The 23,519-nt window shown below is 35.9% G+C and overlaps 1 protein-coding gene across 5 annotated transcripts in view; it reads left to right on the top strand.

The window, feature by feature from the left end:
• The first annotated feature begins 858 nt into the window (after positions 1-858).
• Positions 859-23,519, top strand: part of LOC129725042 (cAMP-dependent protein kinase type II regulatory subunit) — a 105,083-nt gene continuing 82,422 nt past the window's right edge. Inside the window, exons 1-2 of one of the 5 annotated variants that reach the window (XM_055680431.1) lie at positions 859-916; positions 1,786-2,194. The gene's annotated coding sequence lies outside the window, so the exon portion shown is untranslated. Of the gene's footprint in view, positions 1,318-1,785; positions 2,195-23,519 lie in introns of all 5 variants that reach the window. The other 4 variants (XM_055680429.1, XM_055680430.1, XM_055680428.1 and 1 more) reach the window with 4 other exon arrangements.

Below are 23,519 nucleotides of genomic sequence, written 5' to 3'. Positions count from 1 at the left end.
TAATACATTGCCTTTTTTTCTAAATACTGAGAATCCGTTCTCGTTTGAATTCTGGTATTTGTTATCTATACTATTTATGAATGTCATCATTATAAATTATATATATAAAAACCTTGCATTTTCAATTATTTTAAAGTCATTTATCAGTTTTGCATCACTGCACTAATAGCACAAAAAATATTCAACTTATATTAAAATACTCTCAAGTTTGAACACTTTAATTCAAAAATATCATCAACAAATTGAGTGACAAATGGGCATGCTAACTTGATTGAAATGATTCTTCAATCACTGTTTTCTTTGCAGAAAAGAAAAATAAAGACGAAAACGTTCAGCTGGCTTTTCACTCACGTTTTAGTAGTGTAATAATTTATCGAGTACACTAGCTTTACCCAACCCTGTCCCTGTGAAAACCACTGATAAGAAAAATCGACGAAAAAATACAACTTTATTTTTGTATCGTTTGCTCAGGTGTTGGTACAATTCCCGGTGTGTATGCGTGGAGAAGCATCCTCTCATCTCACGTGACAATAAAGTTTTTGTTGAACATTTTCCATCTTCTTTACTCTGATGAGTCTGCTGTCAACCTATCATCATATATGCTCATATATGCTTAAATAGTTGAATTTACCCAATTAGTAATATTTATTGAGTAGAACGAAAACTGAAAATTCAAAGCTGCTATATTACCATTCTGCAGTTATTGCAATAAACTATTAGCTGTTTCACAATTATATGTCAGGTTGTCGGGAAGCTTGACAGGTTCTCGCTTCATCTCCGTGCTCACTCTTGCACATTTCCTAAGGGGCTTATATGTGTGCAGATGTAGATGTAGCATGTAGGTTGCACAAGTGGTTATGCTCTGCGACCGGACAATCGGTTTAGTGCCTCCACTGTTAAAAGTGACGTGAGCGTAGTAGGTTGAGTTTTCTACGTCCCGCCATCGTTTCGTGTGGAGCATTGCACACTATGCTTATTTTCTTGTTTCAATTCTAACTTCCGATCTATTGATAACGCACAAGTAACCACGGTCCAGCGGGCAAATTGCACTACGTGAAGGGACAAAATATCAACGAAAGAATAGGATCTTCTACATAGTTTTGTGTCTGTTGTTCCAGTTAATGTGTCTGCTTGTTTGTGGCAGTACAGAATCAGAAATTGTGGCTGTTGCAGCGTTTCGGTCAATTGGATAAGCATTTGTTCCTTGCTGCTTCGGTTTGTGGAGACAAATATCCCATAAGTGATATTAAATTGTTTTCCATTGTGCAGTTTGTAGCTTTATTTATCCACTTATAGCAACTAAAAATTATACAAGTGGTGAGTTCTGTGAACTAATCGATTTCTACTGAAAATTGCTGTGTCCAGGAGTTATTTAATCGTGGTGCCCGCATTGGCACCTCGAGGATAGGAATTTTCCTGTTGGATCGGTCGGCTGGCAGGGGAGGCATTTTCCTAACCTGATAAGAGAGAACAAGAGTTCTGTGAAGAGCATTTGAAAATTTGCTCGGAGAGCAAGTAGAATTTGAAGAGTAACCGAAAACAATTAAATTTTCTGAAGGGAAAATTGAAAATTCTGCAAGGGAAAATCAGTTCTGGGAGAGTGCGAGTAATTTGTTTTTTTTCTGACCTTTAATATCAAACGATTAGGATTACATATGCATGTGTGCGAGCTGTCTGTTGTGGAGTACAACTAAGAAAATATTTTAATAGCGATCAGTAACCGAAGTTTTTTGCGTGAATTTTGTAAGCAGGTTATGTTTTCTGCATGTTTTACATTTGTTCTAGGTTGGGAAGAAATCTACTGTAACAGTGAAATATGAAATATCAGTGCGAACGCATCAAATTTCTGTAATAGCAGTGCTTTCGCCTGAACCGGTGGAGGTGTCTAGTCAAAGCAGGTGAAAAGGTGTTAAGAAGGGAATTGAAAATTAGCTTCCTACAAATCGTTTTCGGTATCAAGGGTTCGTGTAAAAAGGTATTAAGGTGAAATTGTGAAGTGAATCGTGAAAAGGGAAATACTTCAACTGGCAGAAAGTTGTGAAGCAAGCGCTGAAAACCCACCTTCGTCTTCGTCGTGGTAGTTGATACGTATTGCAATTTGGGATTTGTTAAGTAACTACATAACATATCCTACGCTCCCGACAGTATTTACATCAACTCGGGATTTATTGAATCAACATCATCAGCACCCAAGGTAGAGTATATTCATGTATTATTCGAAAAGCATGTAAACTTTAGATTGTGTTTTTTTCTCATGTTTTATCTACAAATTTTGAACAAAGCATTTCTGTTGAAATAGCGAGCATAACAATGACAATAGTAAAATAGGAATTTTAATTGCGGTTTTTCAAAACCGGGATTTTCATTTTACACGGCTCGTAATTTCCCACTTTAGTGCACAGATATTGTACATATAATGAAAGTTATTAGTTCGCTTTGCTTTGCTCTGTGCAAAAAAATGGGGAATCGAAAAAAGTTTACGGCTGTATAGAAAATTTTTCACACAAAACATTTACACTAATGTCGAATTTCAGCTCAAGTTTACACATTTATTCAAGTCTTACTTGAATGAATGTGCCAACTTTAGCCTATTGGTAATGATCTGGAGCTTGACCACGATAATTATAGGTGAGTAACACTTTTCGGAAAAGTAATGCGAAAATTGAGCCCTCCATACAATTTAACTCCCAGATCACTATCATTTTTTGGTATCATCTGTATCTGTATTGTAGGTAAACGAAACTATGATACTTTTTATAGTAATCATTGGAAGTATAGTAAATAATTCTTATTGAACAGAACATGGCACGATTGTAATCTACAACGGTTACAATTACAATTACGAAGTTATGTTATTCATACTGTTTATACATAGGACTGTTTAGAGTTTATCAATTTGTGTGCGCTGAAGTATTGTTTGCATGTCAATAAATATTATATTTTAACTAGCTTCCAATGGTTAAATTTACAATATTGAATGACAAGTTCATACATAGATAGATTCAACTAGTGTTACTAATGCAACGAAAGGAAACAATTTTGCTAATTTGTAATCTCCTGTTTTATTCTGTAGGACGATTAAAAATTTCCTATAAACGAAAATTTTATTATTCCTGATCTGGCATACAATATTATTCACTTACGTTTGTAGGTTTCCTACTATTAAACTGATTCGAAAGCCAGGTTACTACTAATGTGAATGCTTATACACGTGGAATGTTCCCGAGAATCGGTTCAGTTAGGTTAGGTTAGGCATAAGTTTTAATATTAGTTTTAATGCTTCTACCGTTAATTGTACTCACAAATTCAAATAATTTTAAGATGTGAATATCCGTACTTCCAAGGCTGGAATTGTTGTTGGCTTATCCGCATAGACGAGAGACTTAAGCCTGTAGTACACTCTTTGACCGAGCGTCAATTATTTGTCACTTTTTGACAGGTAAAAATTTGGTCAAAGATAATTATTTGTCACTCAACCATGATGTCAAATAAATTTGACCATTATGTCAGAAGGTCAAATATTTGACCATTAGACAAAGAGTGTACTACAGGCTTTAACGTAGCCCCACAAAAAATAATCTAGCGGTGTTAAATCGCATGATCTAGGCGGCCAATTCACCGGTCCATTTCGTAAGATGAATTGCTCACCGAACTTATTCCGCAATATGTCCATTGATTCGTGCGATGTGTGGCACGTTGCTACGACTTGCTGAAACTACATGTCAACAAGACCCAGCTCTTCCATTTTCGGCAAAAAAAAATCAGAAATCATCGCGCGATAGCGAGCGCCATTGACCGTAACGTTGCGTTTTTGATCATCTTTGAAGAAGTACGAACCAATGATGCCTCCAGCGTGTAAACCGCACCAAACCGTGCATTTTTCTTGGTGCATTGGCGATTCTTGTTTTGCCTCTGGTTGCTCTTCGAACCAAATGCGGCAATTTTGTTTATTAACATACCCATTTAACCAGAAATGAGCTTCGTCACTGAACACAATTTTTCGGTAAAAAAGTGGATTTTCGGCAAGTTGTTCTAAGGCCCATTCACCAAAAATTCGACGCTGCGGCAAGTCGTTCGGCTTTAATTCTTGTACGAGCTGTATTTTGTTAGCCTTCACACCAAAATCCTTTCGTAAAATATTCCATGTAGTCGAATAACACAAGCACAATTGCTGCGAACGGCGCACAGTGAAACACTTAGAACATCAAACCTGATCATAATTATTTAAAAAAAAATTTTGCACTGAAAACGTATCATATCGTGATAATAAAAACAAATGATTGGATTTGGATAATTTTTTGCATGGAGTAACCCACCTTAAAGTGATGGATGACATTTCTTATAAAGAAATTTAAATTCGGTCATAGTCGGGTCAAAACTCATCCAAATACTTGAATTTATCATGAAATGACTTTTCAGTACACATTTTAGTCGTTTGACAAAGTTTCATTTGGGTAACCAAGGCTACCACTATCCAAGAAGCGAAAAAATAAGAATTTCATGATTAGCGATAAAACACGAGACCGGAAGCATCCGGAAGGTTTTTCTTCACCATTATAACCAAAAATATTAGCACTTTCACGTAATATAAGTCGTTCAACCGGATTTTGCCGGAAACATAACTTATCCCATTTTGAGTTAACTTATAAAAACAAATATTTTGGGTTTTATTATATTGATTTTGACAAACACCTGGGTATTTGGAGAGACTAGCATACATGCTAAGTACACATCTCTGTTCGATTAACATTCTTTAACAATCTCCATCGTTGTTTAATTTAAAAATCACTTGTTTATCTTCGGAACGTTATATTTTAGCTCATGGTATCAAAGCGTCATTATCATGCACAAAAAACTGTTGAATTGCGGTCGGTTCAAACCTCTCGTTAAGACCGTAAACATAACTTTTGGATGCTGATAAGCTGTCAAGTGATCAAGTATACATCACACTTCAAAATGAAACACTACAATACAAAGTTGATTTACTTTGAATTTTTCACTTATGATCAGGTTTTAAACGTATTTACTCCTTTGTGCGGCGTCGAATTGACATTTCTCGGTCTTCCACTACACTGGCTGATACGGCAGCAATATTTTCTTCTGTACGCACTCTATGTATACGTGTTGGTAGGTTTATGTCCAACAGACATAAACTGGTTTGAAATTTCGTCACAATAGCTTGAATAGCTTGTTCAGTAGGTCGATTATGACGACCATAAAATAGTCGTAATGCGCGAAAAACATTTTTCACAGAGGACGAATTTTGGTAATAAAATTCGATTATTTGTAAGCGTTGTCCAGGCGTAAGTTTGTTCATGGTGAAATGGCAAACCAATCTGAATACATTAGACTTTGACAGCTGTCAGAATTCCCGCGTGAACTGTCAAATCTGAATACACGAAAAACCAAATAGCAAAAAAATCACCCTTTAGATATAGTCACCGCTTTGATGGAAATTTGCAAATGAAGACTCATTCAGGTCAGGGTGACAGCTCAGTTTTGCTTTCAATCGAGCTTGCCTCAGTACAACTGTAGGTAAGTAAGGGCAGTGTAGGTAAGTAAGGGCTGTTCAGCGGCCAAGATGTTTGAGAGTAGGTGTGGCGTCATACGGAGTATACGCAACAACTAGATTTGTGAAGAATTCAATACACTAAGGTCGCTTTTACGCGGTTTTTTTACGCGGCTTTTTTACGCGGATTCCGGAATTTACGCGTTTTTTTATGCGGATTTCGGAATTTACGCGGTTTTTTTTACGCGGATTTCGGAATTGACGCGTTTTTTACGCGGATTCCGGAATTTACGCGGTATTTTTTTTGCCCGTATTTCGGTTTCCCTTCACTCGGATCGCAAAATTAACGATGGTTTCCGGATGGAACGCGGATTCCGGAATTTACGCGGATTCCGGAATTTACGTGGTGTTTTTTACACGGCACGTATGCCCCGCGTGAAAAGCAACTTTAGTGTACTGTATTCTCAACCTGCCTAGGGTTACCTTTTAAAGACATTTAAGAATGGTCGACACTGGTGATGACTGATCCCGCATATTGCTTCGGTGTGAAATATTTACAGTTGGTTCTATGTTTCATAGAAAGAGAACGAATCCATGTCGTCGAGCAAGCCTTTCAAAAAAGGGCTAAGTCTTTTAGAAACGTGCCCAAAAATCGAATTGTATCATTTCATCGACAGCAATTTCGGATTGATAAAGGTTAAATATAGAGCCGCCCAATTTCTCTAGAATGGGCTTTGTCGAAGTTTTTCAAAGGCGAATAGGTTCAGCTAATACTCATACCACCAGGTTCTACCACTTGTCAGAGGGGTGAATCACTTCGAATATCATCTTCACTTAAAAATAATCCCTTGTAATTTCGTTGCGCCATCCTTTGTAATCTGTGATGAAAAAGTAAGACCCACTCATTCCCCCTTTCTAAATCCTTTGCAACAAAGTCGTGACTGAAAGCTACCTTTGTTTCGAGTCGATATGTTTTCTGTTGCCAATCATCATTTCGTATTAGTTTTTCTTAGTATCGGTTTTATGTAACTCTTTCACTAACTACGATTTTGGAAACATCTGGTCTCGTTTTTCAATACGTCCTATCGCTAAATATAAACGATCTAAGTGAGTGTTTTTTCCTGTGCTAGTTCTGCAGATAATGTTATTCTATCATGTTCCTCGTAGTTTCAGCGAACTGCTAATAAAAATTGATAATAGATTTTTCCTGACCTTGCTGTTAACGCAAAGAATTAAATTTGAACGGCATTCGAAAGCTATCACACACATTTATCAGCACCGATTCAGCTGCTGCACACCAATACACGCGTAGTATGCGATGGAAAACAGACAGGTGAAAAGGACACAGATTGCCTGCCCACCCACTGACTGTTGAACGGCTGGCTCTGAAACCGGGAAATTAGATTTTTGCCTTCCATCTATACAGGCAGTGGGCACTTTTCCGCTATATGGCGTTTTATGGATACAGGTGGTAGGCAGGCTTTCTGCTCCTTTGCTCTCTCGTCGAATATGCTGAATTGACAGATGTTTGAATCTGATAAATGTTCCTATCATCGTACACATCGTTGAGTGGTTCAGGTAGCTACTAGGTGTTTTCTAATTGAAGTTTGCTATACTGTTGAGAACGATGGTATTTGAAGGCATGTCGGGTTGTCATTGTATTGTTTTGTTTCGAAAAATATATGAGGAGATAAACAATAACCTCAGAATAATTGCATGTTAAACACTTGTTCATTTCTGGTTGATTTGGCCAGATGAGAGAGACTAAAACCAATTACTGATCAAGTTTGTACGAATGGCTTGCGAATGCGAAGAACATCAGTCATTTCAATATAGATTGGATAACTTAATAATGCTAATATTGATTGGATAACTCAAAAATGCTACCAACGATTTTTTCAAAAATTTACCCAGAAATGAAAAACATCATAACGAAAAAACTGGCTTTCACCGTTTTGATGGTATTTTTTGTTTCATAATAATGGTCTGTGGGAGCACCGTGACCAAGGCTTTGCTTTGCAAAACTGAAATCTATGAATCACGGAATAGCTTCAGTTTTTCAGCCATGTATTAACACCCACAAATTTGTAAAGTTTAAAAATAATTTGTGATTAAAAAAAATCGAGTCCCAACTCGGGAAACTCGGGATTGTGAAGTGTCAGTAGGGTCGTAGCGGTAGCCCGACAAATGTCCTGTATACTAACTTTGCTTTGCTTTTACTTTTACTTCATAAAATCAGTGAGAATTGTATCATCAATAATTGCGAAAATGTAAGAGAAGCTTCATTCAGTTCTCAGAAGCTTCTTTAGCATAATCAAATCGACCAGACTGGCTGTATTGCTGTCGCAATCGTAAGCGGAAATTCCCGTGGGAAGAAGCAAATTTGATGATGACGGAAATAAATGATTCTTTCTTACTCAGGTAGTTGGCACCAGTGATTCATACGGAAGGTGTAATCGCTGAAGGTTGACTGCGGAAACGGATGAGGATTAAATCGATGTCGACACAGGCATCGAATCTCATTTCGAAGTTTTTTATATACATTTTCTGAGTCGAGTTTACATATGTACATTTTCATGTTATAGGGGTCGTCTTGAGACGAATTTGTATTACCTGCCAATTGATGGCCAGTTGTAAGACTCTTCAAATTTTAATTAAAGTAAACATAATTATATCAATGATATAAACGAAAAAAAGCAAAAAGATTTAGGAATGTAGCCAGCATGTTCAAACAAATCACATTCCTATACTGCCCATAATTCAAAAATTGGCTAATATGCCATAGGCATCAAATCGAGAAAAACGCATTTTAAAGTTTTTTGTCGGTACAACATATTTTTACTGTTCATGACAACTTCTTTATTTAGTATATCACCCTTCATATATGCTGGAGCCTTGCCGTTGAGTTGAAACAGAGAAATCTGCAGGAAAATTCCATCCGCCACGTATTTTCAACGCAGTAGCCGCTTTTTCAATTATAAACGAAAGGTCAGTTGACAAACCGGTGTACAATTTGGCTAATATCCATACGATGTGACTTATATCGTGCTCGTTGGTAATAAAAATGGTTTTAAATTTAATAAAACAACATGGAAGCACAAGTGAGGATGAAAAGGACGACGAGACAATTGTTACGTGCAACAATATAGCAATGTAACAAAAATATCATTAATTCCACTGTCCTATTTTTTGTCATCAAATCCAAAATGAAATCTGAATCTTCTCTTTATTAATATTACTTCTAATCAAAGAGCGAAATAGCATTTTTTCAAACGTAAAGATTTATGACAGAAGAAAACAGTCACACGTTTTGATCATTAGGTTTCGCAGCGCAACAAATAAATTCTTGTAGCATCAAATATTCTTCGTGAAAAAGTTAAATTTGATGCAAGGGCCTTACGATCGCTTACCTGTCGCCAGTAACCACTAGGCTACAACACACTTTCGAAAGTTAGACGAAACACAGTACAGTAATAATACACTGGTTCGTGAACATGCCACAGGTTGAAACATATTGGATATTAGCCAACTTCTCAATTATTTTGGATATTAGCCAAAATTGTTTCGCATTTGTTGCCTTCCCAATTGCATTTTTTGACAATCGGCTTCCGTAGGGACCTTGTTTAGGGTGTGTACCATCACGAGAAACTGTTTTCTCGATTTTGGTAAAAATGGCATATTAGCCAATTTTTGAATTATGGGCAGTATAGTGATCTGTTCTATTATTACAGCTTTCAATTATGACATATATTTCAATCCGAATCGATCATTTAGGTCGGGGAAGTCTAATTTTTTGTCAACATATTTGTACCCGTACATTATGCGATGAGATCTCACGAAGTTTTATGGACTTTAATAATGAGTCAGGACATGCTAAAAGTCTTTAATTTAGCCTTAAAATTGTCAAGTCGTTAACTTTTAAGTTTTTTTCAAAATCCAAGTAAAGACCACTGACTGATAAGACACTGAACAAAATCTCGTTGAGTTTTAGAAAATTGCAAGAGGATTGGGAATGACGTGAGGAGCCTAAGATAGTTCTTCAACACATCTGCATGTTATATGTTGCAGTGAGATTTCATGTCTTTTTGTTTACTTTAAAAATTTGTTTTGTTTACTGTTACAAGTTTATATCACTTAATTCTTATTATTTAAACTACTTTGAAAACCTTAAAAGTAGTAATGGTTTCTTTTAATCAAGAGTTAGTAATGTTTACTGCCATTGTTTTTCAACGCATTCGGTGAACAAAAATTGAATTAGAATTATCTTTATTCTTTCTATTCGGTTCAAATCGATATGCGGTACTGTGCATGTATGTGAACGACCGGTGATTGTAGTTGAGTAAAGTTAATCGCCATTATTTTTCTTCGGTTTTCAATGCACTGCGATAGGGAGTAATACAGTCATGGAGAAAATAATAAATACACTTGCAGTTTTGGGTAATTTTCCATATTTGCGCACTGATTTTAGTTGTTTTATGATGTTATGTTACGCATTACGATTTGCAGACACTCTTGTGCAAAGAGGAACGGAGAAATAACTGGAATTTTTCTGTGTCGGTGATTCCGAAAGTTTTTTGCGTGAGTTATTGTTTTTAAGGTGGCGAAAAAAATAAATACACTAATGAAATATATATACAAAACATTCAAACTATAGTTTATTTCTTCACATATCGTTAGCAAAGTGACCTTTTACGTTATAAAAATCATATTTATTCTTCGTGGTATGTTTACCACCAAGTTTTCACGAATAGAAGCTGGGCTAGCATTTCACGCTGCATTTACGACGTTCCTTAAGTCTGTTTCATTCTTGATATTTTGCTTTGCAACGTACGACTTAACAATCTTCCATAGATTTTTGATACGGTTTAACTTAGGAGACTATGCTGGCCAATCCAACAATTTTATATTTTGCATTGAAAATTAGCTTCATGTTTTCAATGCTGTATGCTTAGGATCGTTACCCTCCAACGAAGAGGCATGTTTTCTTTGGCATACGAAAGCATAACGCTACGTAAAATATCTACGTAGTCGTTAGTATTCATGGTCTATGTTATAAAATGAATGGGTTCCACACCAACATCAGAAAACAGCACCACATCATCTTGTGGTCACTTCCAAATTTTACTAGATTTTTTGTTAATTGTGCGTTGAAGGCCGTATTTACCGGTCTTCTAACCAGCTGCTGACCGTTTGGACCAAGAAGGTTAAATTTCCACTCATCCGACTAGAACACAATGTGCCATTTAGTTGCACCCTAGTCTAAGAACTTTTTAGAAAGTTCACTTTTTGCCCAAATGTGTCGCTTTTGAAGTAGAATAAAGTTTCCTGTTTACCTAGATGGTTGATTTTGCATCCGTATGCTGAAGAAAACATGCCACTCTGCTGGATCTTTAAGCAGTATAACGATCCTAAACAAACAGTATTGAAAACACGAAGATGATTTTACACGAATATAAAATTATCAGTTTGGCCAGTGCAGTCTACTAATTTAAATCCTTTAGAAATTCTATGGAAGATTGTGAAAATCTAGGTTGCAAAGCATCATCAAAAGAATAAAACAGACTTATGGAACGTCGTACAGGCAGCGTGAAATGCTAGTCCAGCCTTTACTCGTGAAAACCTGGTAGTAAACATACCACGAAGATTGATTATGGTTTTACCAAACAAAGGACAAGCCACGAAATATTGAAAGTTAGTTTTGTAACGTCAAAGGTCACTTCGCTAACGATATGTAGAGAAATAATGCTTATTTGTAATTTTTTGTATATATTTCAATACTGTATTTATTTTTTTCGCCACCTTAAAAACACGAACTCACGCAAAAAACTTTCGGAATCACCGACACAGAAAAATTCCAGTTATTTTTCCGTTCCTCTTTGAAAGAGAGTGACTGCAGATCGTAATGACGTAACATAACATCATATAACAACTTAAATCAGTGCGCAAATATGGAAAATTAACCAAAACTGCAAGTGTATATATTATTTTCTCCATAACTGTACTATTTGACCGCATCGTAGTTTGTCTTTACAATGACCTGTTTTTACAATACAGTGAGGTCTTTTTACGCGGGTTTCTTTCTTCCATTGCTAAAAAACGGTACAAGATAACGAACTCATTTCAATCACGTTTCCCGGTTTAGGCCAAGAGTGGTCATATATCAGTTTTCAAAAAAAAATCACAAATTTTGGCGTAAATATTCAAAATTTAAAATATTGCATTTTGGTCTCTAGATTGACCACTATCATATTCGAACCAGGTTCAAGCATTTTAGGACGGTTTTCTTCATTTTATTTGCAAATCAAAAAAGTCTTTTTTTACGCGGGCCCATTCGCATTTGCTATGCGTACACAGTGCAATATAAATGCATCGGTTATATTGAAATTCATTTCACTATTATTCATACACGCAGATTTAGATGCTGCGAAATCATATCAATATTGTGCGGAAATAACGCAATATTTTATTAGTTATATTAGTCTGCATGTCTATTGAACGCAGTAATCAATACCTAAACTTTTGCCTGTACGTTGCTTCGAGTAAATGTTAGGCATCATCATCACTACAACTTTTATCATCATAGAGCAGCATCAAACTTTTGAAAATTCGTTTATGCTTCCTGAACTTGCGGTAAGATTTTTTTTTGTCTTGTTTTCAAGGGTAAAAAGATTTCATACATTCTGAAAAAATGCACGTAAAATTTACGTTGAAAAGTGGCTGATTCTCATCCACCTTCTTTTCAGATAACTTTTGCTGATTTCTCGAAAGCCGACCATGTGTCAGTGTGTTACTGCCAACTTCAGTGGCAATCATATACTGGAAACAATATTGTTTGATATTTTTTGATTCAGTCACTACTTCAAAAGTTTAGCAACAATTTTGCTGTTTTTAAACATGCTCCAAAAATTTTATACCAATCATCATTCCGGGGTGACTTTGATCACTTGGATCAATTTGGAGTAACAGTTTGCTACTTTCACTAAATTAAACAGCCTGAAACGACTTAAATGAGTTTATAAATATGGAAAGCAATTTGGGGGCCATTAACATTCTACTTGAACAGTTTATGTTGGCGAATGTCCAAGATTCATACAAAAGTTTTAGAATATATATGAATGATTATCCACTGAGAGGGAAGGTTGTCTAAAATCATCAAAAACTAGTCCACGAGGAATATGACTTATGAAATTGTCCAAATTTGCATGTTACTCTACGTCTTGGGTTTTTGTGAGGAAGAAACATGTAATACACTGTGGAGATTATTAGGACTCAACATTGCCTTCAGGGAAAAACTTGCAAAAATAACAATTAAATGCATTGTTATAATATTTGTTCATCTTAAGAACTAAGCTGGGAACAAAATAAAAAAACTTTACGTATTGCAACTTGTTGTTTTGAATCTGCTTGAACCGATTGTTCGCATGCAACAAAAATCGCCAAAAATACACTTTATTTTCAATTATTATTTTAGCTGAACAACACTCTTTAAATAGCAGGAAATGCATTAATAGTAGCAATGCAGACATATATCCACACAATCAGTGAAGATTACGACAAATCCCAAGCACTACGAGCGCTTTTTTACCACATTTTCAAAAAAGAGGTATAGTGATCAAAGTCACCCTGGTGATCAAAGTCACCCCAGTTTACGGTACCTTTTTACGTGACATTTAGGTGAAACCATAACGCTTGAACTTTACATGATTTTCATGTACTTTTTACGTGATATTTCGGTGGAATCTACGTGAATTTCACGCAAATAAAATACACAGCGAATATTAGAAATGTAATTTATTCTCAAACTTTCAACAAATAGTTACCGTCTTTTTCAAATTGAAAAATGTAAAAAAAATGCTAAAGTGGACGTTTGTGAACACTTCCTCCACTTTTTTGTAAACACGTCCTCCTTCGTAGCTAGCAATGAAAAAATGCCGATTCCTCGTTCTGCAAACGAAACATAAATAAAAAATTTAGTATAATGCGATTAGTTAATGAAATACAGAATTACCGTCTAATATTTTCAGGGAGGAATTCGATAAATTCTCCGGTAAACACAAATTAACGTTCTCTTCGTACGCCATATTGTTTTTTTGCATACCGAAATATTCACGTAAATACTGTTGTCGGAAACGTCACATCATACTAACACGAACACAGTCAAAACACACAAATACCAACACGCTTAAACTGTCCACAATATAATTTAACTGATTTTACGCGAATTGATAGTGAACCGTGCGTGAAATGAGCCGTTGCGGTACAGAGTGGTCTAAAGACCATTTTTTTCAAAAATGAGTTTTTTACATAAACCGCATCTACTCAAGAAGCTGAAGTTAGGAGACTAGAAAAATTTCAAAAAATCGAACTTTTAAGCTGATTTATACCATGTTGAAATTTCGTCCGAAACAGAATGGCCATTCTGTTTCGGAACAGGGTGGTCTATGTACATAAATCAAGGTAATACCGTCATGTAATATGTGATATGTAACATGTTACATGTGACATGTAACTTGTCATTTGTCCTGTAACATGTTACACGTGATTTGTAATATGTTACACGTAATGTAACACAAAAAATGTAACATTTCAAATATCATGTAATATGTAACATGTTGTGTTACATGTAATGTTACACGTCACATGTTACATGTGACATGCCATGTACATCATATAACATGTGACCTAGTGTCATTTTTATTTATGTTTATGTAGGGGGATTAGGGGCATAATGAGCACACGGGGCGAAATGGGCACCCCTCTTTTATGCGAAATTACGCATTTTTTAATACAATATGGTATATAGAACTCTTCCGTTGTTACTACATTATCTTTTTATGTAAAATAAAAGTGGTTTGTCTGTTTAAAATATGAAAATATATTGAAAAAATCAACTTGGTTCCCGGATGTTGGAAAAATTATTATTATTGCGCACTACAAAATAAGCTTCTACGGTCGTTTAAATGGCTGAATCAAGTATGTAGACACATCAATATGACGTATGGGTCGTACCCCAAATATCACCATCATTGAAGTTTTGATTTTTAGCTATAATTAGTGTTAAAATCTCATGTTAACTTGAACTAATTCGATAGGGGCGAAATGGTCACCTTTAGGTGGGGTGAAATGAGCACACCTTGTCACATAAACTTACGTTAAATTCATCTCAGTAGACTCATGAGTTTGTCAGTTTCCATAGTCAGTGTTTGTTTACAGTGGTGGTGCGAACATGTTTTAGGAAATCTTTGAGACCGAATCGGTCAGAAAAAGGGACTGCATGCAGGATTGGCCACCATAAGACGCGACGGGACATTCACGGAAGAAGCCGCCAAGTATCACGGCATCCCGCGACAAAAGTTGGCCCATTAGTTGTGCTTCTACACAGTTTCAAGATATGTTTTATAAGAGTGCTCATTATACCCCGTAGGTGCTCATTGTGCCCCACACATCGACTGATTGCTAGTTTTTGATTCATGAATGTAATTTGTGTTTTTCTCCATTATACGATAAACTTTTGAATTTGTGAATAGTGTACCTTCAATTATAGACAGTTAATTCAAGTTTTGCACTGAATACAGCTCAAAATTTTTGTCGTTTTCCATGCTTAAATCAGCAACCAAGTTAGGGTGCTCATTATGCCCCTATTCCCCCTACATAGACCACTCTGTTCCGAAACGATACGAGTATTCCAGTAAAATATATATGAAATCAGAGTGGTATATGTACATTGGTGAGATAAAATCACCGATTTCGCAAAGAAATTGTTAATTTTATGTATCTCAATGTTAAACCACTGCATAACCTTTATATGAGAACATTTTGTTTGAAAAAATCCGTTGAACAGAATTTTATTCAGAGATTTTTCGAAAATAGCTTCTCCTGAACAATTTGCTCGATGGCACATAGACCACTCTGTTCCGCAACGGCTCAAATTTAAGTGAAAGTTACTAATGCCACGTAAAGCGGCAGATTTTCTTAAAGTCAGTCCTTTACGTGATTTTTCAGGTAAATTTTACGTGCCAATTTTTTAGAGTGTACGACAAGCTTCAACCAAGAAGAGAAATATGGTTTTCCCACAGACAAAGAGCATACTACGCTTATCAAAGAAATCATAAGTTTATTTTCATAGCACAATCTCGCACCTGCATTATCCTGTTTGTCTGTTTGACTTAGTTGAGAGAGAGAGAGGGAATGTGAGAAAAGGCAATATGGTCCAAGCGGATTGTGGTGATTCGAGTCGGCAGAACGGTTTATTGATTTGACCGGGCTTGGTAAAGTGATTGATGCGTTGCAAGGAAACATACTAGACTGTTTCGCCAGAAAACAGTTTCTGCGCGTATATATATACAACCCGTAGAGTTTATCTTGAAAGATTAGAAAAATCGGTGCTGGTTATTTACGAGAGCATTAATCAACATGATGTTCGTTTTAGTGTGCGGGAGGCTTGGTGTTTTTTTCTATTCCCATTATCCAAGTGCTTCAGCACGTTTTACTTAGTGTTGTATTGGCAATGTCGTTGATTAGTTTTCAAATATGTATAATATTCGATCGTCAGTCGAAATGGTGATTTCAATTATCAATAATAATATCCATAGTCAACAAAGTCTAAGAGTCTACGTATTGATTCAGTTGGTGTAGAATAAGCAAATATATAAAATTTTGAGACATGCAGCTTTTAGGCTTGATTTGATAAGTTACCGATTTAAAAAACGGTAGATAGATGTTTGATTCGATAGATAAAAAACCACGAAATGTATTAGAAATAATGTCTGTTTAATGGAGAACTGATAACGTCTTTTTTTATCGCAGAACGAGACATTTTGTCTACAAATGTTGTATGGGATTTTGCTCACGAGGGTCGCGTTTATTCTTTTTATCATTCATTTTATTCTTTTTCCCTTGCGTCGCAATAACAGGCCTATTTGCTTACTAATTTCTCTATTCTTTCCCGAGTTTTGCCGTGTTAACGTATCCTTTCTCGAGTACGTTACGAAATGATGCAAATCCGACTTGTTCCTATCCTTTTTATGTTACATAATTTGCGCAGAAAGCAGTATGGCTAATATAGACGAAACCAATATGTACCAGTTACGAAGGAGCTGCAATGAAAATTAAACGTCTTCACATGTACGTTAGAATAATATCGCCGGCGGCAATGCATATAGTATGCGGCTTGCGGTAAATTTACTTGATTTGTAGGCCAGCATTTCATGTTATGTTGTGCTCTGCTGTTCTGTTCTATACTGTGGAAATTAATAGACGCTAACTGTGTATTTTCAAAGTGATTGCCCCCTTATTTCTTTTTCAATATTCCACAATCATAAGGAGCTAGTTAGTTTTTTCCAATCCGCATACTGCAACAAAAACAGTGTTTCTTGTTTGTGGAATGAATATGGAAGCTATGTGACACAGAAACAAACTGAACCCTGGTTTTGAACTTTTTTTTTCTTTCTTAGTGATAAGAGAATAAAATATAAGAAATAAATCAAATGAAAAAACATTCAATGGAAACTTTAATCAGCTTTTTAAAAATTTTAGCCGAGTGCATGCGTTCATAACTGCTTAAGTGCACGCATGCAAGCATGAAAAATCGGTCGGTTATTAGTCAAGAAGTTCATTTGTTAAAATAGTGGGTGACGAAAAAATAAAATTATCACTCCAAATTAACATTTGGTTACATCTCGATGTTGAGAATTTAATCCGACGCCTTCTTACTATAATTCGTTTGTAAATAGCTTTTCGAGGCTCAACGTGGTGTAATACTGCCCAGAACCTTGAAAATTAGATACCTTCGACGAACAATTACGTCGTAGTTAAGATATGTTGAGCAATTCTCGCTAAAATTATCCCACTGGTGACACGAGGTCTTCAAGAAAGGATATTTTTGTGTGTATTTATGATTGAAAGTAGTGAAAAAATGAGAAAAACACTTTAGTTAGTTCATATTGATGGACCCCTCGGGCACCAAGGAGTCAAACGGGTTTCAGAAAAGTTGTATTTTGAGCAATTCTTGATCTTTTTATTGATCGGTTTCTCTTGAATTTGTCATTGGACCCCACGTCGTTTTAAAGAGGATTGATAAAGCTTTCATTTGAAATGAAAAAGGCCGCCATCTTGGGTTTTATCTGAAAAACATGTTTTTGAGCAAATTCGCAACCACCAACTTTAACCCTCAAATGCGCAATGTTGTTTTAAAACAACACTTCTAAAAACGTTTTAAAAAATACGTATTTTAGTATTTTTTAGAAATATAATTCATTAGAACAGCTCTCTTGACCCTAACGAAGAAAACTTAACAGCTGGAAGTACTGTATTTCAATGTTTTGTTTTTATATTTGCTGTCAAAACCTCGGAAAAGAAAAAAAAACATGGCGAGATTCCCGACTGGTGCTGACTGTCTTTGTAAATAAATTTTAAAATGAGGTTAGTGGTTTGTGGAAATGTCTGAATTATCAGTAATTATACTAACAAAAGGTCAATTTTAAAGTTACTGTTAACAAAAGTAATTGTTTCGACTTTATTCTGCGATAAAGTCACAGTGTTGTTTAAAAACAACATGATAATATTTGCACATTAAAAAGTAAATCTTTCAATTTTTTTATGCATATTGGTTAGTTTTAGAGCGGTTTACCTGTCAAACAAAGATTTTATGTTTTTAGATGATTTTTTAACGTCGTGCGCATTTAAGGGTTAAGATACATTTAAAAAATTAAGTGAGCATGGAGTTTACCTCACCATTTAGATCACTTTTCGGAATTGAGCTTCGAACAGTTCAATGCATGACGCGCGGACAAGATAAAACACGAATTTATTTTTCCAAACCATGCAACGTTCCGAACTAAATGATAGAGTTAGTGAGAATGATCAATTGGATTTTTCGTAGTTGGTGCCCACCATTTCCGTCTTAGGCTACTGACATACTGAGGCGTCGAATGAAGCGAAGCAAGAAGCGTCGCAGAAACGTCCGAGCTACTTCTTCGAACGTCTATATGAAACGCTTAAACCGGTCATACTGGAGCGGCAAAGACGCGTCGATAGAGGCGGCGAAACAGAACGAGTAGTGTTTTGACGCGCGTATATCTACGCGGTAATACCATATTCAGACTAAATCTTTTATCGCCAGGTGCTTTATATTTGCTTTGTTTTGGTTTGGTAATTTAAAAAAGCAAATAAAATACATTTTCGTTTAGAAAATGTTAAAATGTTTAGAAGAGGGTTGTGCAGTAAATCCATGTTCAGACTAAACCTGATATCGCCAGGTACTTAATATTTGCTTTATTTTGGTGTTAAATCTTAAAAAAGAAAAAAAGTAGGATAGAAAATACTATCGGGAAAAATTTTCAGGTCGTCGGGAAAATAGCACTGATATCATTGATTGATATTGTTGAGTTTTGATTCGAATGGCCAGAAATTTAGCATGCTGAACTTCTTTGGTCGCGAAAATGCAAGCCGCTGAGTAACTAGCTGTGCTCACATGGGTTATTGAAATCCTAACAGATATTATAAACTAGTTGAACGTTGCTCGGGGTCAACGGGTTTAAAATTCAGAATAATTTCTTATATTTTTTACTACGTCTGTAGCGCAACTCACTTCAGTAATATTATTTTATTTCATGAAAAAATCTCTATGTTTACTAAAACGTAATTTTCCGTGCTTGAAGAAGCAAAAAAATCTTCATTGGACGAATTCATATTTCCTTCAAACAAAACTGCTACTGGAATCTAGGAATATGACAACACAACGCATTTGCGACGCTCGCTCCAGTATGTCATAGGAAGCTTCACCCAACGCTTCTGTTTATTCCGCTTCTCAAACGCTCAACGCTTCGCTTCATTTGACGCCTCAGTATGACAGTAGCCTTACAGTCGTGACTTGAAGAATAATGCCGTTAACGATGAACAACTGTCACAACATCGTTCGACCTGTGTATTCACCGTCGCAGGTTTGTGTAATTTGTCGACAGATGAAGTAATCTAATTTGACCTAATTACGGGTTGAAAATTGATTTCTCGCGTAGCTTTTAGTCATGTCATCATAAAATTTGGGTGAAAAAACCTTTTTGGTTATCATTAATCGAAATCTAATACAGTCTACTGTCATTGAAATATTTAGTTTCAGTTCTAACTCATTCCCGGCCGATGATGCCATATGACATTAATTAGTCTTGAGAATTTGCACGATGAAACTGTTCAAAACGGTTAGAGAACAGATTGATCTTTAATATGCAATACAGTTTGTGTCAATTGTGCATATGAGTAATAGCAGTTTTAAGTTAATTTTGTCAGTAAAAACTGATTTAAAAAACAAATACAGGACGTTCAAAAAATTGATTCAGTTTTAAATATTCTATACAGAAAGTTTCTTATTACCGTGTGTTTTGGGCCCAAGAGGTTTCAGAATTTTGTGGAACATGTTTTTTACGGATTAAAATTTGATTTAAAACACATTGTCTCAGACTTTTCCCCAGCATACTTTAATAATTCTTTAATCTCTCGAACAACAACTACTTTCAAAACTAAATGCTCGTAAACTACATGAACTAGTAACTACACCGTATAAACAGAGTTAGCTTGATTAGTTGAAGATTCTCAGTAATGTGGATTGATTTGCTGTTTATGTTCTAAATCACTGTATTTCGCCTTATTTACTGTAAACTAAATCGTGATTTAGATTGCCATCCTCGGATTACAATTTACTAGAGTGCCAACAAGCCATTTTATGCTTTCGTCCATGTTTGCTGATGAGTGGCTGTAAGCAAAGATTAACACTTTGTAGCAGAAGAGTGGCCTTTCTGCAATGGCTTCGCGATAGTCGAAGTTATAGACGCTTGGTCGACGGGGGTGCGTTTTTTGTGGTGCCCATTACCGTCTTACACACAGAGCACAATAGGGGAGGGTAGTGTGCTGACCTGAATGAGTTTTGACCTAGATCCCTTTTATGTTGTTTTTATCTATATTCTTACGGTTCGAATTACAATTTTTTCTTACCAAACCTTTATAATGAATCATCCGCTAATGTGAACCTTGTTAGGATTAGTCTTTTCGATTGAATATTTTGTGTTGGTTGTCATGCAGAACAGTGTACAGGTATAAGGTTTGCTGTTGTCCTTCGACCAAGTAGATTAGTTTCAGCATTTCGTCAATTATCGATGATATATGGCATTCGATTTCACGGTCAATTCGACATAATAGCGGAAAGTTTCATATTTATCGTTCACAGATATATTGTTTGTTTTAATTGTCTTTTTATAGTATTAACCCTGTATTAAAAGCAAAGCAAAGCCTTGGTGCTACATTCCGAATCGGAACTCAACCTTCTGTTCGTTACACACAGACTTCGCAGCCAACTGTTTAGTGTACAGGACAATTGCGGGGCTAGCGCTACGATCCTACTGACACTTACAGTCTCTCCCGAGTCGAGACTCGAACCTACGACGACTGGCTAGCATCGTACCTCGAGACCATCTGGGAGAACCCTGTAGTGCCCAAGTTAATTTTCAGACGGAATTTGAAAAAAATACTATGAATCTTCATAAACATTTTTTAAGTATTGATTGAAGCTTTTTTGAGGTTTAACTGGAGACCATCTAAAGGCTGCACTGGACACTAGAGGGTTAAGTTATGGATTTTGCATTTTTTGTAATATGTTTATCGTTTTTTAATTGTTATGGCCTTCAATCAAGTTCATACTCCGGAAGTGTGAACACCAAAATCGAACGTTGGCATTGTCAACTTTTCCCCTTGGGCAACCGTGTGCAGGAAACAATTAAATTTTATTATAACTCCAGCTCGATCAACGAATGACTCTTTCCATGGCAAACAGCAACAGTATTGAAAGATTCTAGAGAAATAGTTATATTTTTTAAAAATCGAAGAGCAAAAGAATTGCTCAACATTGCACCCGAGCACAAGCTCTTTCTACATTATAAACATAAAAGTTCGATCCAATTTTTATTGCAATAATGAAATGTGGAACGTTTGATAGAAAGAGCAACATAGCTAGCGCACTTAATTACAGTAATAAAAATCTCGTCTCATTGCATACCGGCTCCCGAGAAAGACTGTCTGAGAATATTACGTCTTACACTCCGAACGAAGCATTAGACGCGACAACATACTGGATGTAATGTACTTGAATAGAATGTGACAAATGTTTCTGTCTGTGGAGGAACTGTGACAATTTTTTACCTTTGTTATAGAATAACAACGATGTGTAAATCGACGGAAAAACTCGAAGAATTGCGCAATGTTGGTGTGGATATGTTTGGCTAATATCTGTGCGTGACTTCATTTTTATAAGTATTTTAAAACGTTATCACACTGGTGATAGTAAAGGCCGCAGCTGCTAGAGTCTCTGAACTTTCTATGTTTAATAGCAAGTAAACTTTGCTGGCCCTTATGCACGGAGAAAATTATAAAGAAATCGGTATAATAAAGTTGTCTGCACCAATAGGCGGATTGAATAGCGTTTTCTTATACGTTCTATTTGGAACCAAAAACAACCCAGTTCTTCCGTGCCACATACCGAGTTGCCCTTTTCTATTTGATATAGGGTAAGGAACGGCTTAAGCAGTGGCGCCTATTTTAATCAGTCGAAGAAAACAGGCCTTAAACTCCTGAATTTTGATCAACATCGACAGTTCCAATAATGGAAACGAAAACTTTGATTGTCTAGCTGTCTTACGAATATAAGAAATACCGTTAATCACAAAGAAATCTGTGAGCAAACATCATTTTAAACAAATCGACCTATATTGCAGCCATTCAGGAGCCACTTCGGGTACTGAAAAAAAAACGCCTGCAAAACAGATAGAAACTGCTTAAAATAGGTTCGGGGTGATTGGAATAGTGTCCCTCGATTGTTAACTTTAATTGATTATTGTTAAAGTTTGCTAACTTAGTTTTACAGTCTGAAAACCAAGTTCTGACAAAGAAAAAAATAGAGAACAGGTTGATATACTTCTGTTGGAATTTCACCCGACACATTACGAGTATTTCGTTTCAATACACATGCGGTTCCTAAAGCTGCTTAGAATATGTTCCCTACCCTAGCTCGATAGTACTTTGTAATGAATGTTTAAAACGGGCAATTGTCAAGTCGTCTAATGGGAAAGGTCGCTTGTTTCGACCTTGCAGCTTTTTTTTAAACCAGTGATGGTTCACAAGCATTTCTTGTTCTGATTCCATGACTCCAGTGCGCTATTCCGTCATGTATGTATTGTCGCGATGTCGACATTATTATGGAGCATCAACGTTGCCCCAATTGCTGGAGCGTTGTTCTTATGTAGTTCACATTGTAGTCAAATCAATAGTTGTGCTATGTTAAATGCAAGTGTTTTGTAGGTCACTGTAAAATATAGTTGTTCTTTTTCTATATGTTAGAGGCTATTGCTTATGACTATAAGTAGCGAAAATACAGTTACTCTAAAAAGTTTGTCAAATTGCGTGTATTGCTTTTTATTGCCTTTATACATATTTTTGTGCGCGAAAATTCAAAACTAGTGCAATTTGAGAAAGGTTTTGTTTCTTTTGTACAAACTAAGAAAAATCTTCGATGGCTGCAAAAATAATTACATGTGAGAGCAAGTGATAAAAACCCTCTAGTTGGTACGCTAAACGTCATAAATAATCATAATACTGCTTCAATCACATTACACCAAATTAGTGAAACGTATCCGCTAATTGAACCACGGGGTTTTCAACCAAGTCAATCCATGATTGGTCCACGCTATGTGAGCAGCTACTATATAACTACGTGATAAACATTCAGACAAAACAGAAAATAGCAAAGACCGTGCCACTGTGAAATATAGTTTGGTCTGATGCCAACCTGCTGGGATCTAAAACACAAAAGCCGAGGTTTGTGTTTACGTCAGTGACCCTTTCGGCACCTGAAGCCATATTTTGAATGCATATTATGATAAACATTGTTTTGACTCGCATTGCATTCCATTTTTTTCAAATTATTCAAAAGTTAAAAACTCAAATGGAACAACGAAATTTTAGAGAAAAA

This window comes from Wyeomyia smithii, chromosome 2 (assembly GCF_029784165.1).
Source record: "Wyeomyia smithii strain HCP4-BCI-WySm-NY-G18 chromosome 2, ASM2978416v1, whole genome shotgun sequence".
Classification (NCBI taxonomy): domain Eukaryota; kingdom Metazoa; phylum Arthropoda; class Insecta; order Diptera; family Culicidae; genus Wyeomyia; species Wyeomyia smithii.
Note: the sequence above shows the minus strand (reverse complement) of the source record. Positions and strands in the feature narration are given on the sequence as shown.